The 19656-nt window shown below is 37.8% G+C and overlaps 1 pseudogene across 1 annotated transcript; it reads right to left on the bottom strand.

Annotated features, from left to right (window-relative positions):
• Nucleotides 1-130: 130 nt before the first annotated feature.
• LOC308682863 (myosin-7-like) lies at nucleotides 131-19191 on the bottom strand (annotated as a pseudogene). The gene is made up of 38 exons (XR_014032272.1): nucleotides 18979-19191; nucleotides 18759-18902; nucleotides 18523-18679; nucleotides 18418-18445; nucleotides 18216-18324; nucleotides 17751-17843; nucleotides 17580-17643; nucleotides 17392-17490; nucleotides 17207-17310; nucleotides 16603-16741; nucleotides 16396-16514; nucleotides 16102-16251; nucleotides 15831-16001; nucleotides 15203-15717; nucleotides 14918-15123; nucleotides 14685-14808; nucleotides 14464-14600; nucleotides 14120-14375; nucleotides 13785-14027; nucleotides 13527-13703; nucleotides 13288-13433; nucleotides 12797-12887; nucleotides 12324-12713; nucleotides 12089-12215; nucleotides 11879-11997; nucleotides 11593-11789; nucleotides 11255-11438; nucleotides 10970-11135; nucleotides 10765-10889; nucleotides 10117-10425; nucleotides 9819-10022; nucleotides 9409-9705; nucleotides 9211-9315; nucleotides 8963-9058; nucleotides 8732-8866; nucleotides 3173-3301; nucleotides 2964-3079; nucleotides 131-335 (listed from the first exon to the last, which is right to left on the bottom strand). The product of XR_014032272.1 is annotated as a myosin-7-like (transcript).
• Between the last annotated feature and the right edge of the window lie 465 nt (nucleotides 19192-19656).

Below are 19656 nucleotides of genomic sequence, written 5' to 3'. Positions count from 1 at the left end.
AACCACACACAGGAACCAATCATCGAACCGCCAGCGCTCAGGGCAAGGCGGAAAAAGCATGGCCGTCAACTCTGAATCCGACTCCTCCTGAGCTACCATCCTAGAGGGGGGAAGCTCTGCAGAGTCTTCATCAACAGCCCTCTGATTCAGCTATCGACATCTTGTCCCAGCCCGGAGCCCCGAATGACACGGTGGGTCCGCCATGAGGGGCACCTGGGCCATCATCCAGGAGCTCGACGGCACGCAAAACGCCGGAGTTGGAGGTCCGTGGGGACTGGCCCTGCGGAAAGCTGTGCAGAGGAACCGGGCTGGGTAACAACAGAGAGACCTCTACCCTTCACGAGGAAGGAGAGTCGCGATCTCAGCGTCATTATGGTCAGTTTCTCGCAATGAGGACATGAACCATCCACAAACGCCGTCTAAGCATGCTCGTGGTCCAAACTTGCGAGACAGAGATCATAACAGTCAGACGAGGCCTGGAAATGACCGCATCCTGAAACACATGGGCGGGAAGGCATCTTTAAAAAGATGCTGGCCACCTGTGTGTAACGATGAGGTAGGAACAAGGCGGAGAGAGAATCCACGTGCAACACTTTAATAAAACAATCAGGTAATCCAGGGCAAATAACAGAACAATGGAACTCAGGACAGGAACAAGAAACAGCTACAACGACCGACAAACAACAACTGAAGCACAGAGGTTTAAATACAAAGGCAAACAAGCTAAACAAGATAACAAGGGGGCGTGGTAAATAAGAAACACCTGGGGAGACTAATAAACAGAACTGCCAACATGGTACAAAACAGGGGAACACAGACATGAATCATGACACTGTGCTTGCTCTTTTAGGGAAATCTGCTCTTTTACGCTGTGCAAGTCGTAATTTTTATAGTCATTTTATGGTTTAGGATGTTTCCATAAGCACATTTTATTTGTGCAGGTCTTAAAAAAAGGTCTTAAAAGCCTTAAAATGTATTTGTAAAAAAACGTGCAGGTACCATGTACAAGTTATTAACAAATTATTTTGAATATTTTACATTGTGTCACAGGTTGTTTTGGGTTTTGGTTCATGTTTCATGTCAGTCATGTTTCCTGTCTTGTCATGTGATTCCCTGGCCCTCATGTGATTCTGCCATGTGTTCTGTGTTGTCATTGTTTCATTGTGCACATGTGTGTCTTGTTCAGTCATTGATCTTGTGTATTTAAGCCCTCATGTTTGCCATGTTTCTTTGTCAAGTATTGTTTGTGTAACCACTGTCGGGTGAGTTCCATTCCACGCCATGAAATGATTACACCTTGTCCATATCTTTTTATTTAATTGCGAAATATATGTATATAATATTATCTCTATGTTTTAATGTTTTAATTAAGTGATGATTCATAAAAAATAAAACCAGTGTGAAATAAATGTTAAAAGGAATAAGAAAGCTGTAAACTGCATCTCTCATTCAAACTCAAATATATAATATTTGCATGTATATATATTTTAAATATAAATAAAAATATAAATATTTTGCATGTATTCAAATGATATCAAATATTTCAAACAGTACAATTCTATACATTGTTAAAAAAAAAAACCTATAAAAATGTACTCTGACCAGTATGGGTTTTCTAAATACATTGTGCATCTGCTGCATCATGTGCCCAGGTACAAAAGCTTGACGTATAGCCTCGATACGCTTCGAAGCACTGAATGAGTGTTGAAGTGCTTGAAGTCTGTTGCTGTCCCTCAGAGAGCTGACCGAGGGGCCATACCCTTCAAGTTGTCTTGTTTACATGGCATTGTTTCTTTTACTTTTGCCCTGAGGACAAAGATAACCTGATAAATCCATTTGAGTGCCTCTGTGATAGAAGAGATCAGATAGTATGTTGGCCATGTCTCATCTGTAGACATCCATCAGTTACATGACCTATTACATGACCTAATGCCTCCTCTCTGCCATGCTTGAGATATTGTTGAACCACCTTGAACTTTCAAAAGCTATGGCTACCTCTCATTGAACTATGTTAATGCACAAATTGGCTCAAATGCATCACATTACCTGTATGTCTAAGAAAAATGGTCATTGTCAAGTTTATAACCATTTTTAAGCTTTTTATGTGTCAGAGGCTCCTTTTACATATAATACTGTATGTGCCAAGCTTTATGAAGCTCTTAGTATAGCACAAGTGACGAGTGTTTAAGATGCCACACTTTCTTCATCATGTGTTAATTAACTCCCTCCTTACCCTCCTTTATTTAACACATCTGTTGAAGCCACTGCATCTCGAGAAACAGCAGGCACTTGTCACATCTCTCCTACCTATTGAGTAGTTCTGTAACGGACAGATCAAGATGACAAATAAAATAGAGCTGCACAATGTAGGGAAAAAAATCCAATTGCGATTTTTCTGTCAAAAATTGTAATTGTGATTTAAAATACGATACAAATAATCAGGTTTGCTGTTCTTGTTTGTTGAGCTGTAGGTAAAATGTTGTGATTATATATCAATATGGCTATAAAATAATAATTAATATTATTATTACTAAATAAAAGTTTAAAAATTACTGAATAAAAACTAAGAAGTATTACTATTGTAATATTTCACTGTGAAAAAAAAATTTAGTATATAAAAATATAATTATTTGTTTGTTTTTTTACATTACAGCTGTATAATACAACACTAACACAAATGCATAACGAGCTGGTTGTGTGTGAGAACAATTCAATAACAGCCTTTGCAATTTGATAATTGCACTAAGCCATATCTCAATTTCGGTTTTATGTCATGCAGCTAAAAGTAAATGTTCTTAACCTGCATAAACTGTGGCAAACATTTTTGTGTATAAATCAAACAACATCCTATCATATAATCTTATAATCAATAAATATTTGTATACTTATATTTAGGGATATATGTTAATTCTGCCTGTTTGTTTTTCTTATTAATAAGAAATTATTTGTGGCATGTTGCTTACATGATTTTAGTGGTTTGCACGAGTGCCTTATTAAGTCCTTTACACTGGATTAACAGTAGATCTGGAGAACCTTCACATCCTGTCTCTTTTCCTTTAGCTGCCAGGTCCATCTCTTGCTATGACGAGGTGAAACATTCCTATCCACACTCTTCCCTGAGACGGAGGCGGTTCATTCTCAACTGTTTAGGCCCTTTGTCGTCTCAGCTCACCAGAAGGTCAATGACTTGACCCATTGTGCAGGCTATTAATGGAGACTGAGGGTGTCCAATGGACGTCACATGATTCTTTTGCTCCTTTGAGTTGCTTGTCATTTCTTCTTTGTCCCTTGTTCGAGTCAGCTGGAATCAGAGAATACAGGTATTAATATTTGCATGATGTACCTTTTTCTATCTATCTATCTGAATTTGACTGTTCTCCACAAGAACACATTATGTGCTTCCATTAGGCAAATTAGCATGACTTTGACCTCTGCTCTACAAATGTTTCTTTTTCCCTCACTCTTTTGTCTCTGTTTTTTCTGCCCCCCCTCAGCCACACACAAACACTGTGCTCCCTGCAGGAGAAGATCCAACACATCTCTGAAGCACAGATGAAGGTAATGCAAAGCAATGCTTTTTCTTTTTGATTTTTAGTTGCTCAGTGTTGTAATTGACAGGAAAAATGTTTTAAATACCATATTTCATAAATATTGAATTAAACTCATGGTCGTATGGTCATAATATATGAGAACCATTACAGTTTTTCTCTATCGCTTTGGCACATTTTTCAAAGTCTATCAACTATCACGTCTGCGAAATGTAGTTACTCACCCAAAACATTTAAAGTCCTCCTGTGGTGAAAATCAAGTTTTTAATGTTTATATGTTTATCTGGTGTTTTTAATTTGCTTTAAGACTAGCTATGTGTAAATTCATGAGTCAGCACCATTGCTGAGTATTTTCTCCTTAAAACTGTCAAAAAAGACAGTCAGTCTCAAAAACAGATCAACATGCAGGGCGGGCTTTAGTATATCATTAACTGCGAAGCAGGGGGTCTCAAGAGAAGCCATGCCATCTCCATATATTTTTCTGTTGATATGAAAAATTGTGTACATTTAGCAATATAGCGGGTGAATTATGTATATAATGTAGGGCTGACTTCTAATAGTCGAGGATTCGACGATTCGATTCGGAGAGGTCTGATTCGACTATGAACCTCATAGTCGAATACATGGGCGTCAGTTTGGTTTGAAATGTGCTGGGGACAGAGACGCATTCGCATTTTCAGAAGGGCTGGGTACAAAAAAAAAAAAAATTCGCTTTCGCGCAGGTTATGTTTTGAAAGACGATGTCCTGTAGCTTACTAATGTAAATAAATAAAAATGTATTCAAAAATCTGCTTCACATTTTCAGCAGGGCTGCGGAGCGGCTGTGGGTTGACTCCACACGGTTCTCATGGGCTTTATAAGTCCTAACGTGAAAAAAGCTTTATGTGGTTCTACCTAAACAATGATTACCGAATTTCCCTCTCATATTGCTCCTCATAACCACTGAAAATGGTCAAAAAATCAAACCCAGAGTCCAATTATTATGGACGTTATCTGATATTAAGCGTTTCTGCTTCACATTTTCAGCAGGGCAGCGGAGCGGCTGTGAGTTGACTCCACGCGGTTCTCATGGGCTTGAAAAAGCTTTACGTGGTTTAATGCTAAACAACAATCACCAAATTTCCCTCTCATATTGCTCCTCATAACCACTGAAAATGGTCAAAAAATCAAACCCAGAGTCCAATTATTATGGACGTTATCTGACATTGAGCGTTTTTGCTTCACATTTTCAGCAGGGCAGCGGAGCGGCTGTGAGTTGACTCCACACGGTTCTCATGGGCGTGAAAAAGCTTTACGTGGTTTAATGTACCTAAACAACGATCACAAAATTTCTCTCTCATATTGCTCCTCATGTTTATGAAATGTTATGATACATGTGTGATATGTTTTGTTCATCTGACTTTAAATGAATAAAAGGTATTTGTTACACACCATGTTTTTCTTTTAGTTTTTTTAGCTCTTTTGTTTGAAATGGAAAAAATCTAGCTGCTATCTAAAAAAAAGAAAAAAAAAAAGGTTCGACTATCAGTCGACTACGGCAAAATCTAACGAATCAGATTCGACTATGAAATTCCTTAGTCGAAAACAGCCCTAATATAATGTATATTACGATGTTATGATGAACTATATGCCTTTCTTTACTGACATTCAAAGTTGTTCAAAGTGTTTAAGGATGCTGAGTTTAAGAAGGCAGATGACAAACGGGAACATGGTTTGTGTAACATTAGCAACAAATTATTAGCTGTTTGATAATATAGTTCAGTGTTAATCATTGTGCGGCTCGGAAGCCTCATGCGGCTCGCCAAACTTTAATTTGTGTCTCGCATGGCGGTAAAAAGTATGGTGATATGATCATGCAGTCACTACAGATATTTCATAAAAACATTAAAAACAAATAGGGCTATAACATAACCCATTACAAACTCAAAGTGTTAGTTCTATTACAAATCATTTCGATCGGGTGGTTTATCGAGAGAACATGTAAACACTTGATCAATTGAAAACCCAAACACTACGGGTGCACCCAAACACTACGAGTGTTTTTCTCTTCTCCGTAAATCAATCTTGTAGCAGAGCTACAGCAAGCGTTTTTCGGCGGTGGAAATCCATTAGCCACTAAAACTTCTTTGTCGTTGTGGAGAGCGCAGTGCATGGTTGCATAGCAACGACAGACGCCGCGGGAAAATTGGAATATATTTTACTATTAATAATAAAAGATAAGCTAAAGTGCATTGTAAATGTCAGTAATATATATTTTTTTACTCATTCTTTTTATTAAAAAAATTATTTAAAGTCTGAAATATGTGAGGTTTATCTTTTTATAAAAAACTTTTTTGTCAAAACTTTATTTGAACTTTGAACTTTGCCATTTCATCTCTAGTTATGATCAACTATGATCAACTAAAATCAACTAATTATGTGTTTCTTACAGTATAATATGCAAAGTACAATTTTCTATTAAAAAATTATATCTGATTCTGTTCTTTTCTCTGACACATTGGGTGTGGAAGGTTACTAATGTGATTGTTTTATCTGTAAATTAAATTAATGCTTTTTCAATTACTGAATTCATTGTTAAGGCGTAGGTTCAAGGTTAGTACCTAGTTATAACCCAGTTATTGTAATTGCTACAATAAGTACATAGTATGTACATGCAGAAAGCGACTGTAAAATAAAGTGCTACCCAAAAGCTGTACTGTGTTCTCAGGAGTATTGTCATAAACATCAGGATATTGAGAGAGTTATTGCATGTTATACTCTCACATACAGTCTTTTCTCATTTGTTACTGTTAGTGTAATTACTAACACTTTACAGTAAGGTTTAGTTCATTTATGCATTTGTTTATGCATTCGGTAACAGGAACTAACAATGAACAATGGTTTTACAGCATAGGAATATAGGTTAATGTTAATTTCTGCATATACATTTTTTCAAACTTTTAATAAGTTAATGAAAATTTGTGTATTTAAATATAGCATAAACATTTATGTAAATTGATACATTGTTGTACATGGTACATAATGCATTAACAACAACAAACTGAACCTTATTGCAAAGTTGTAGCAAAGGTAGTAAAAACATTTTTCCCTGAGCAATACCAGTGGTATTTTTTTTTTAATGTTAAAAGATTTTTGAAGCCTTTAAATGTAAATTGTGCATTCATGAATTGATGTTCAAAAATAAATCTAGACTGAAAAATTAAAGGAATAAAAAGTTGTGACAACTTGCCCCACCCTGCTTTACATGGACTCCTAGAAACAATGCATCATAAGATATTTAATAGTGGTGCTGCTCTCAAGTGGTGGTGACTGACTATTGCAGCTCTCACATTCACAGAATTGTGGAGGTTACTTTAGGTTTAGAATTAATATATTGCCAACATAATTGGGCAATTCCACGCAAAACTGTCACATCCATAACGCCAGCACAATGTCATTGTATGTAGTTGGCGTTATGGATGTGACAGTTTTGCGTGGAATTGCCCATTTGATGATAAAGAGATTCTGCTGAATAGAGCTGAACTCTATACCTAAATTCTTAGACTATCAATGATTGCAGCTCACAAAAATAATTTATATTGTCTGTAATTCGAATGATAATTCACATTCACCATAGAGATGTAATGGTCTATGTTGGCTATTATTATATGGTACTTGTATTTTTTTTATTTTTTTTGCATTTTACTGCTCTGCAAAAACTGAATAAATCTAATTTAATGGCTTTGATGGAGGCTTTATAATAGATCCATGTGTACTTTAAATCATAATGCCTTAATTTCATTTTATTCCCTGAGGATGAGCTGTGAAAAAACACACAGTGTAATGGTCAGTGGCTTACAGCTTAAGATGCATTATGTGGTTTGTATTAGTTTGGTAAAACTGGTAAACTCCCTGTATCTTTGTATGGTTGACCCTACTTCAAATGACAATTTAAGAACATTTCAAGTTTGAATTAGTACTTAGACTAGACAGCCTAGTCTGTGGCACAGCGTACATTCAGGCAACTGATTTACCTTTTGTTTAGGATCATGTTGAGATATTGCAATGTCTACATTGTTAAAAAAAAAAAAGGATGAAGTATTCATTTTCATGTTTGGTTTATTCTACAGAACTACAGAAGAGATTGTCACAGCAATCAATGTTTAGAGAGATCCACCTAATATTTTCACTCTTCATCAGCCCCCTTCTGTTAGGAAGAAAAAGGAAAAAAATGTTAAAGGTAAGCTGATCCAGTTCAAAATGGCCTAAACTCTACACCGCTAATCAATATTGATGTTTGTTTGCTTTTTTAATAGCCACACTTGTTAAATAGCAAAATTAATTTAAACAAGTGTAGTTCTTGAAACTACTTGCTATTCATATCTTAAAGTCACTAAGGGTGTGTTCACACTTGTAGTTCAGTTCGCTTGGTTCGTTTGGTCCAGCCATTAAAAACCTAAAAAAAAAAACCATTTAGTTCTGGTCCGCTTAGCATTCAGATTGGCATTTTTAACACCAAACCTAAAGATACAGAACCTAAAGGCATAGGGATACGTTCACAACCTGATTGGTCGGCTTTTATGACGTATTGCCTATTTTGTGACGGAACGTACCAAACTTTCAAAACAATGATGTGTGCTGGGCTAAATGCGCTCGTTGTATATGCGTATCCTACATATGATGGTATTTTGACCAGCTGACAACTCATGAGGAGCTTATAAAATGTGTGTCAAAAGGAGTCAAAACAGCGGAAGATCTGCTTCACAAACGAACTGTGATGGCAGCATCAGACTATAACGAGAAAAAACAGGTATGCATCAGTATTCTGTTCCTTTTAGGGTATCATGTTCCTGTTTTTGGTTTGTTTACATGTCTTTGGTCTGTGTTGCATTCATATTTGTTCGAACCCTACCAGAGTTTGTTTGGAATTGGACCAAGACCCATCTCTTCAGCGGTCTCGGTCCACTTGTTTGGTGCACACCAGGGTTCGGAAGGCAGCGTTCACACTTATTCAAATTAACCGCACTAACAGAGCAATCACACCAGGGTTCGTTTTAATCAAACCAAACATGCCAAATGTGAACACAACCTAAAAAGTGCAGATATAGAGTTGAACTATCAAGTTGAATTAACTGTGACTATTTATATGTGGCTTTTCTGAGATTTTTATTTTTGTGACCAAAATCACTTGTGCCTACTCTTGCCTTGGATCCTGTATCGCGGCTCTTGGCTCTCAGCTTGTTGACCTGAGATTCAGCAATATCAGCCCTCTCCTCTGCCTCATCCAGCTCATGCTGTATCTTACGGAACTTGCCCAGATTGGAATTGGCTTGTTCTTCCTAAAGATTACACACAACAGCATTTGTAAAAATCAAAAGATACAATTGCAACAGAAGTCATATAATATGATGGCACCAGTGGGGGAAAATTCTCACCGCATCCTCAACAGATCTCTTGTAGGATTTGACCTTCAGCTGGAGTTTGTCCACCAGATCCTGCAGGCGAGCCAGATTCTTACGGTCTTCCTCAGTCTATGCACAGCAAAAATGTTTTTAGTATATACAATATACATTTAAATACTGTAAGACAGCACTTTGTTTTTTTGTTGTTGTTTTTTTTTCCAATAAATTACATGATCAAATTAACCAGGGGCAAAATTGTTAGTAGGCAACATTTTTCCTACCTGATAGGTGAGCTCCTTGATGCGTCTCTCATATTTACGAATCCCCTTGACTGAATCACTGGACTTTCTCTGTTCTATCTCCACCTCACTTTCCAGCTCTCTCACCTAACAGATGTGTAACAATTTTAGTATAAAAATGTTACATTTTAGAATAAGCATTTTACAGAAAACACTGTATACTTGTTTCTAAAAACTTACTCTGGCTTCCAGTTTCTGGACCTGCTTCTTGCCTCCCTTCATGGCGATCTGCTCAGCCTCATCCAGACGGTGCTGCAGGTCCTTGATGGTCTGGTCCATGTTCTTCTTCATGCGCTCCAGATGAGCACTGGTGTCCTGCTCCTTCTTCAGCTCCTCTGCCATCATGGCAGCATCAGTGATGGCCTTCTTGGCTTTTTCCTCAGCATTCCTGCACTCCTGCACTGCCTCCTCAACCTCAGTTTGAAGCTGAGTATTATCTCCCTCCAGCTTCTTCTTCTGATTCAGCAGGCTGGTATTCTGAACATAGACAATGTTGACAACCATGTAGTCTCTAGTTTATATTGTGTACTAAGAGGGGATTTAGGCATTGTTTTTTCATAGTATAATTACAGAGTCCTAATTAGTGATACCTGAGAATGCAGGAGCTGAACTCTCTCACTGACATCCAGCAGTTCCTGCTCAGCCAGTTTCCTTCCTCTCTCAGTTTGTTCCACCATGGATCTCAGCTCATCCAGTTCAGCCTGCAGCAGATTGTTGCGTCTCTCCACAATGGCGAAGTTCTCTTTGAGATCATCATTACAACGAAGAGCGTCGTCTAGTTGCAGTTGGGTATCCTGTAAAGTACAAGTTTTACAAATGAAAAGACTGAAGAACTATGTTGGATTTCACCTAAGCATCATAGAATCTTGATTTAAAGATTCTTCATACTTTGAGATGTCCATGAAGACCCTTGAGTTGCTTCTGGGCTTCTGATGCCTGTCTGTTAGCCTGACTGAGCTGAATCTCCATCTCATTGAGGTCTCCCTCCATCTTCTTCTTCAGTCTGAGAGCTTCATTCCTGCTACGTGTCTCTGATTCCAGTGAGCTTTGCAGGGTATCCACCATTCTCTGCAAGTTCCTCTTGGTCTGCTCCATCTCTTCATCTTTCTCTGTCAGCTTACGTTCAATATCAGCTTTGACCTGATTGAACTCCAGCTGAGCTCTAAGTATCTTGCCTTCCTCGTGTTCAAGGGAACCCTAAAAAGAGTTAAACAATAGCTTGATTTAAAACAAAGAGTTGATTCCACTCAGCCAGGACCAAATTTAACAAGGGCAAAATGGCCAATGAGACAGTGCCGTTTTGGTCAAATGGTTTAGTAGTAAAGAATAGACCCTAAAGTAGAAGACCCTATCCAAAGTTAGAAACTTACTTTTACTATCAATTTAACATCAGACATTTTCGATGCTATTTGATATTTGGTATTTGACCTCCCTTAAAATAATCTGGAATGATCAATTGCTTTAAACAACAGCTTGATTTAAATCAAAGAGTTGTCAAATGAATAAGAACTTTGGGGGAAATGGTTGTTCTTTTACCTCAGCCTCCTCAAGAGCAGTTTGTATCTCTTGTTTCTCCTGCTCCAGGTTTTTTCGTAGTTTCTCCAGCTCATGAATATTCTTCCCACTCTCACCAAGTTGCTCAGTGAGGTCAGAAATTTCCTCTGTGCAAAAGAAATAACATATAAGCTCACAAATACAAGCAATTAAAGTAATGATTTGGAGTTGTAAAAAACACTCTTACCTTGGAGATTCTTGTTCTCCCTCTTCATGCTCTCCAGGTGGTCCAATGACTCCTCATACGAGTTTTTCAATTTAAAGAGTTCAGTGCTCAGAGATCTAGCTTCTTTTTGGGCACTTTCCAGTTCAGTTTGGGTCTCCTCATACTTCTGCTTCCACTCAGCCAGGACCTGGTTAAATTTAACAAGGCCAAATGGTCAATGAGAGCAGTGCAGTTTGCTGGTATTTTGTTTTTTAAATAAATGGCAAATTTTTCCAGCTAATGACAAAATGTACTTTCTCTCCTTACTTTATCAAAGTTTCTTTGCTTCTTGTCCAGAGCAGCAGCAGCAGCATTGGATCTCTCCACATCCACCATGAGATCTTCAATCTCATTCTGCAGCCTGTGCTTGGTCTTCTCCAAAGAGGAGCATTTAGCATTAACAGCTTCCACAGCTTCTTCTGCATCTTGCAGACGCTGAGTCAGTTTCTTCCTGTAATAATCAAAATACAAAATATATTGAACATCTGAAGCATCATTCATTAAACGGTATTTAAATGTATTTAAAAGGCCACAACTATAGCAGAAAACTTAGAAAAGTGTCTAATCACTAAAGACGAAACTTGTAAATATTGTTTGTTTCTTACTTTGCTTCCTCCAGCTCCTCAGTCCTCTGGATGGCATCAGTTTCATACTTGGTTCTCCACTGAGCCACTTCAGAGTTTGCCTTGGACATACTACGCTGTAGCTCAGCCTTGGCTTCTTGCTCCTCTTCATATTGCTCCCTCAGCAGATCAGCATCATGACGAGCAGACTGAACTGCATGGGCCAGGGCATTCTTAGCCTAAAGACAAACAAATATTTGGGGCCAGTTGTTTATTACAATAGTGTATTTTAGCAAAAAATGTTGATTTAGAAGGAGATTTTGAAAACCTTGATTTCTTCTTCGAGCTGTCTCTTGAGGTCTTCAATTTTCTGAGTGTTGGACTGTTTGCCTCTCGTTAACTGAGACACCAGGGAGTTTTTCTCCTCAAGCTGTCTGGCAAGTTCACCTAACATGCAATATTAAAAAATATTGACTTTTTTTCCAAGTATCATTATGGTACAGTTGGTGTAACATAAGACAATATTTTGTGTTCTTACCATTTTCAGTTTGCAGCTTGGATTTTTGCATGGTGAAATCATTGATAGTGCGCTGACCTTCCTCAGACTTGGTTCTGTACTCACTCATCTGGTCTTCCAGAGTTCTGCACATTTTCTCCAGGTTTGTCTTGAGGATAAATTATATCATATTTGATTGCTTTCTTTGATTATTGATTGCTTTCTTTGACTGACAACACATAAGTTATAGACTCTAAGCATAATTTTCCTTACTCACCTTTGCCTTTGCAAGCTGCTCCATGTTGGAGACCACATCATCCAGTTCCAGTCTGAGTTCACTCTTCTCTTTCTCCAGCTTCTGCTTCACTCTCTGGAGGTTGTCAATCTGCTCTCCCAGATCAGCCACACTGTCTGCATGTTTCTTCCTCAGTGTAGCAGCAGTGGCCTCATGATGCAGAGTGGACTCTTCAAGGTCTCTGCGCAGTTTCTGGAACTCAGCTTCACGTTTCTTGTTCATCTCAATCTGGGAAGCAGTGGCTCCACCAGCCTCCTCCAACCTCTCACTGATCTCCTCCAGTTCTCTGGACAGATCAGCTCTCTGTTTCTCAACTTTAGCGCGAGCTGCTCTCTCAGCCTCCAGCTCTTCCTCAAGCTCTTCAATTCTGGCCTAGTAATGTGGATAAATTCAAAATTAAGGTTACAATTTCTAACGATCCAACTGTCTATCTTATTAAAACATATAAAGTTTACCTGCAACTCTTTCAGTTTTTTCTGGAGTTGGGACTCCAAAACTTGTCCATCTTCAATCTTGCTATTGAGGTGGCTTATTTCAAAGTCTTTTCTGTCAAGTAAACAGGATGAATGATTACATACAATTTCACATTAAAAATATCTGGTATCACTTTACATTAAGGCTCCATTAGTTAACATTAGATAACTAAACAACATTAACTTAACAATAAAAAAACATTTGTTACAGTATTTATTAAACTTTGTTGACATTAATTGATAGAAAGAAAACTTTTCATTGTTAGCTTGTGTCAGCTAACAATGAAGCTTAATAATGTGTTAGTGAATGTTTAAATTTACATGAACTAGGATTAATAAATGCTCAGAAGTATTTTTCATTATTAGTTCATGTTAAATATAGTTAACTAAAGTAAACTGGAACCTTATTGTAAAGTGTTACCAAATATCGTTTAATATTAAAAGTGGATTTTATATTTTATAAAATATATTACTTCTTTAGCCGCTCCTCCGTCTGCTGCTTATCATTTTCCAAATCCATCACATTCTCTTGAGTTAACTTCAAGTCACCCTCAAGCTTTCTTTTAGCTCTCTCAAGATCCATGCGAATTTTCTTTTCTTGTTCCAAAGAACCTTCAAGCTAAATTTCATGTAAAAATAATATAAAAATAATTGCGTAATTACTTTAAATGTTTCTTATTTTAATTATAGTGTTGTTTTTTCTGACTCTTACATCATCCACTTGTTGCTCCAACTTGGCTTTGGCTTTGGTGAGTGTGTTGACTTTGTCTTCCTCACTCTGGAGGTCATCCAGCGTTTGCTGATGGGCCTCCTGAAGAGCTTTCTTCTCCTTGGTCAGCTTAGCGATGATCTCATCCAAAGCTGCCATCTCTTCTATCATGTTTTTAACCTGTAGAAATGTGTCATTGTATCAAGTGACTGTTATCTCACCAGTCTAACATCAGTAACAGGTTCAGTGTTGAAAACTGACCTTGTTCTCAGTGGCATGTTTCTCTTTCTCCACTTTGGCCAGAGTGAGCTCAAGATCATCAATGTCCTTCTTGAGTTCAGAGCATTCATCCTCCAGCTTTCGTTTCTTTGCAGTCAGCTCAGAATTCATTTCATCTTCATCCTCCAGTCTCTCAGTCATTTCTTTGACTTTGGCCTCAAGCTGGATCTTGTTCTTGATCAGACCCTCACATCTCTCCTCAGCATCTGCAAGATTATCTTGCTCCTATCAACATGAAAAAAATAATTGAAAACTTGTTTTGTTTTCTGACTTGTGAAAATGTGAAAAGTGCAGAGTTTCTATTCACGTTAACTTACAGTCTGTGCTAAAAGCTGCAGGTCGTTCTTCTCTTGGAGAAGAGAAACCATCTTTTCCTCAAGCTCCTTTCTGCGGGCTTCAGATTTGGCATAAGCCTCCTTCAACTTGGTGAATTCCTCCTTCATGTTGGCCATTTCTTTCTCAGTCTCTGCACTTTTCAGCAGAGGCTTGATCTTGAAGTAGAGCTTCATCCAGGGCCAATTCTTGACACTCATGAAAGCACGTACATTCCACTGGATCACCAACAGAGCATCTCTGTGGATATTAAATTAAGAAATTTAAGTCTTAAATTAAAAAATGTAACTTGGAGAATATGTTAAAGATCGAAGAGCTTAAATCTAACCTTCTTTCCACAATTTTCTGGAACTCTTGTCTTGATAGAAAACCACGAGACATGGACTGAATTCCAGTTATAATAAGTGCAAGACGGTCATCTCTCATCTCTTCAAGAAGTCCCAGAAGACCAGCCTTAAAAAATACCTGGATAGTAAAGAATTTTGTGTCAAATAGGATAGGACAATGGAAACGTGGCTTTGGAAAAAGTTAATGTTAATAAAATCATACCTTAGTATGTCCTAATTTGTACTGGTTGTGATCGATGTCCAGAGAGCCCAGAAGTTTTTCTGAACCCTTCTTGTTATCAATAAACTGTCCCTCGGGGATAGCAGCAGGATTTAGGATGCGGTATCTACCAAAAACACACACATTAACAGAAATTGGAGAATTAAGAACTGAAATTTGGAGTCATACATTAAATAATTTTGTAAGACATGAAAGCCACTTGGTTTCATACTAACCGTTGTTTGAAATCTCCATATAGGACCCTGTTGGGGAATCCCTTTCTGCAGATCCTGATGCCCTCCAGCACACCGTTACAGCGCAGCTGGTGCATGACCAGAGGATTCTCCATCGCCCCAGGAGTCTTAGTCTCATTGGGGATGATGCAGCGCACAAAGTGAGGGTGAGTTGACCTCAAGTTGGTCATCAGCTTGTTCAAGTTCTCCTGTTGGTAGATAACAGAGGATTCAGATTTATATTCAATAAAACCTTGTGAGACAATATAGTGTTATAATATTCCTTACCCTATGAAGGGCTGACACCGTCTGGAAGGAAGAACCCTTCTTTTTGCTACCTTTGGCAGCCTTTCCTCCAGAATCTGTAGCTGTGAAATAATTTTTTTGTTATTATTAAACCGAAATAAATAAATAAATAAATAAAATAAATAAATAAATAAATGAAAGAGCAGTGCTTATTATATTTTCATGTCACACTTCAGTATGTACTTACCTGAGTCATCAGTAGCGTAATTAGCAAACAGAATGGACAACAGCTTAAGAGTTGACTTCTGGAAAAACCCTACAACCGTCTCATTGAGAGGGTCCTTGTTCTTCACCAGCCAGTTTGAAATGTTGTAGTCCACAGTGCCAGCATAGTGAACAAGGGCAAAATGGGCCTCTGGTTTTCCCTTCACTATCCTAGGCTTCTGGAAGTTTGGAGTTTTCCCCAAATGGTTGTCATAAAGCTTAGCTTTAAATGTTGCATCACTGGCTTTGGGGAACATGCACTCCTCTTCAAGGATGGACATGATACCCATGGGCTACAATGAATTGTAGATCGTGGAAGTCCATATATTAGTTTGCCACAAGAGTTAAGATTGAAAAATATGATTTTTACCCTCAAAGTATAATTATCAACATGATATTCACCCACCTTCTCAATAAGCTCAATACAAGCCTGCAAGTCCATGCCGAAGTCAATAAACACCCACTCAATGCCCTCCTTCTTGTATTCCTCTTGCTCCAGCACAAACATGTGGTGGTTGAAGAACTGCTGCAACTTCTCATTAGTGAAGTTGATGCACAGCTGCTCAAAGGTGTTGGACTGCAGGTGGAATATATTGTATAATCACAATGGTCAAAAAGGTTGCACTTCTTGTTGAATTTGTTCTATGAACAAAAAAAATCAGTTGATTTCAGCTCACATCAAAGATCTCGAATCCAGCAATGTCCAGCACACCAATGAAGTACTGGCGAGGCTGTTTGGTGGCCAGGGATTGGTTGATTCTCACAACCATCCAAAGAAACATTTTCTCGTACACTGACTTTCCCAGAGCACCAATAGAGTAGTACACCTAATAAAGAAAACAATTTGACACATTGCAAACTAGAGAGCGATTTTTCAGAGACATGAAATATTTTGTTTGTATGTCTTTGAAAGTGAACTTATGATACTGAAAATTCTAAATGTCCATTAGATTATTATTTTCATTCATTACCTGCTGGACATTCTGTCCCTTGGTGACCCACTCATTTCCTACTTTGACTCTTGGGTGGAGCAAACCCTTGATCAAGTCAGCTGAATTTAGGCCCATCAGATATGAGATTTTGTCAGCATCTACATGTTAAAAAGAATACAGAGCTATGAGTCTGTATACAACATCTTTCCAAGTTCTACTTATTCCAATTTTCCGAGTTATACTGACCCTCAGTCCCATCAGCCTCGGCCTGTTCCTCTCTTTGCTTCTGTTTGAACTTCATGTTGCCAAAGTGCATGACGGAACCAGTCAGCTTGTAGATGCTGTTCTTCTCCTCATGGGTGAAGCCCAACACATCGAACGCTTCCTACAGCAAATGTACAGAGCATGTAAAATTTCATGGCAAATGTTTCATATTCTTCTTTTTGGCAAGTACATTAGACGTCTTTCTTTTTAAAGAATAGACTGGCCAAGATGATCAATTATCTTTCAAGTCTTTCTATACCTGTATGACTTAATTTCTTCTGTGGAACACAAAAGAAGAGCATGTTCATGATCTTTTCCTAACACAAATCAGATGGCTTCCAAAAAACAAGTTTTGTGGATCTTTTATGGTGCTTTTTAATACGTATTGACAGCCCCTGATCATTATATGCTTTTATTGTACGGAAATCAGCCAATACATTATCAATATATGTTCTCCACCAAAAATGCATTCATATAGGTTGTCAAAAGTGCTAATGGTAACCAAATTGAAAATGCTGGGTGGACTATTTCTTATAATATTTTATATTGTGGTATATTGTATGCCTATGTTTTAGCAAACACCCACATCAGTGGCCATCAGCTCGTCACCGTCATTAATAGAAGCCACTTGTGTTTCTCCTTGGGAGATAAAGGCGTAGTCATAGGGGTTGTTGGTGATGAGCAGCATCTCTAAGGAGAAATGGGAACATTTCAGAAAAAAACTCTTCTAATTAGAGATGGAAGTGTTATTTGATATGATGGGTAAGTTACCAAGTAGTTCTGGTCTTCTCTGGGACAGAATCTGATAGAAGATGTGGTAGTCTCTCTCAGCCTTGAGCTGAAAAGTGACACGAGACTTCTCCAGCAGATCTAAATTGATTGATGAATAGATAAATATCAAAACAGTTACACATTTCATCAGTGTGTGATTTGTTGGAATAATGTTAGGCAGTACTTACAAGTCTCAATGTCAGCAGAAGATAACTTTCCACTGTGGCCAAAATGGATACGGATAAATTTACCCTGTAAATAAAGCAATACATAACATGTATAATACATAATACAACATCATATAACATATCATGAAAACCAATATAGAATAACAACACCAATGAAAAAATCCAACTTACAAATCTGGAGGAGTTGTCATTTCTGATGGTCTTGGCGTTACCGAAAGCCTCCAGAGCAGGATTACACTGGATGATTTGATCCTCCAGAGTACCCTAAGAATCACATTTTAACAATAAGTGTGTAAATTTGATGTACCTACTTTTCGGTTAACAGACATGCATATTTTCTGACACTATGTAGCCTTGTAATAATAATAATAATCCTTAGAGAATCTAAGTCATCTATATCAAATTATGTAGAAATATAATTGGGAAAACAAAAATGTTGTTTGTTACGTGTAAATGCATTGCAATATGGTACAAGTAAGGAAATATAACTTTTTGGACAATTTGTGACTCCAATATTTAATAATATTTAACTCCAATTTTGAAGACATCTTTAATTTAGTAATTATTTTTGTATTCTATGCTATATAGTAGGTATATTTATTCTTCCATAATGAGCCTTTTTTGGGAATTAAGCACCTTTTTCTCCATTGATGGATCCTTCTTGCCGGTTGTTGCTGCTGCAATGCTCGCAAAGTACTGGATCACTCTTTTAGTGTTCACAGTCTTTCCAGCACCGGATTCTCCACTTAGGACAAAAACGGTTATTAAAATACAGCATAGAAAGAAACTATTGGTGAAAGGAGGAATATCATGCTATGTCATCATATGTATTACATACGTGATCAGGACAGACTGGTTTTCTCTGTCTGTGAGGGAACAAAATATAAGAAACTTAGCATTTGAAATTAGATCTCTAAAAAATTACTACAAGACAGATCATCACCTGACAGCATGTACTGGTAGGCATTGTCTGAGATGGAGAAGATGTGTGGAGGGGCCTCAGTTCGTTTCTTTCCTCTATAGGCATTGACGACTTCCTGGTTGTACACTGGCAGCCACTTGTAGGGATTCACAGTGACACAGAAGAGCCCAGAGTAGGTCTGTAAGAGATTCACAGAAGGTTTAGATCTACTCATCCACGATAAAGAGAACGTGTGAGTGTTTTAAGACTCGACTCACGTAGATCATCCAGGCTGCGTAACGCTCTTTGAGGTTAAACAGCACAGCGGGCTCGTGCAGGAAAGTGAACATCGCCATGTCCTCAATTTTATCAAACTTTGGCGGGTTCTGGGGGTGAACATCATCCTCCTTCACAGTTACTGTCTGTGGATAACATACACAAATGTTTTGACAGTCACACTGTATTTCTGTCAACAACAATGCAGAGATTAGATCTTACCTTTCCGAATTCAGTGTCAACAGTGACTTTGTCACCGTCTCTACTGGTGATGGTGGCTTTGACGAACTCAACCTCAGGGTCGGTCACAAAGCATTCTTTCTTCATGTCGAAGGGGCGAGTTTGGGCCTCCAGACGCTCCCTGTCTGACTTTCGTAAGAACGGAGCAGCTGCCCCGAACTCTGACATCACAGCATCCCCCATCTTTCAATCAGACTGAGAAATAGATGACAAAATTATCTGAACTTTTAAAACTAGTTTACAATTAAAAAATAATTTGTAAAAAATATAAATTAAATATAATTATTTATGATTGTAAAAATATAAAATATTTCTCATTAATTATTGCATTCAAAATGAAAATATTGCATAAACCTAAATGCATACACACACACACACACACATGCACGTGTTGACCTTTATAAAAGCATGTCTTACCAGATGAAATCCAAACCCAAAATGTCCAAGTCCTTTCAATAAAAAAAGAAACGTCATTAATGAGAAGTCATCTTATTCTATTGTTCAGTCCTCATAAACAATTTTATCTAAATGATGTATGCTCTTACCTTTAGATTTCACAATGATGTGAGCTTGCAATATTGTGCTGTAACGTATCTCTTTATATAGAGGCACAATGACTGTGACGTTGACCATCTGTATTTGATCACTTGTGTGTGTGTG

This window comes from Scardinius erythrophthalmus (genome assembly GCF_964197995.2).
Source record: "Scardinius erythrophthalmus genome assembly, chromosome: 22".
NCBI lineage: Eukaryota > Metazoa > Chordata > Actinopteri > Cypriniformes > Leuciscidae > Scardinius > Scardinius erythrophthalmus.
This window is presented reverse-complemented; position numbering and strand designations above follow the sequence as displayed.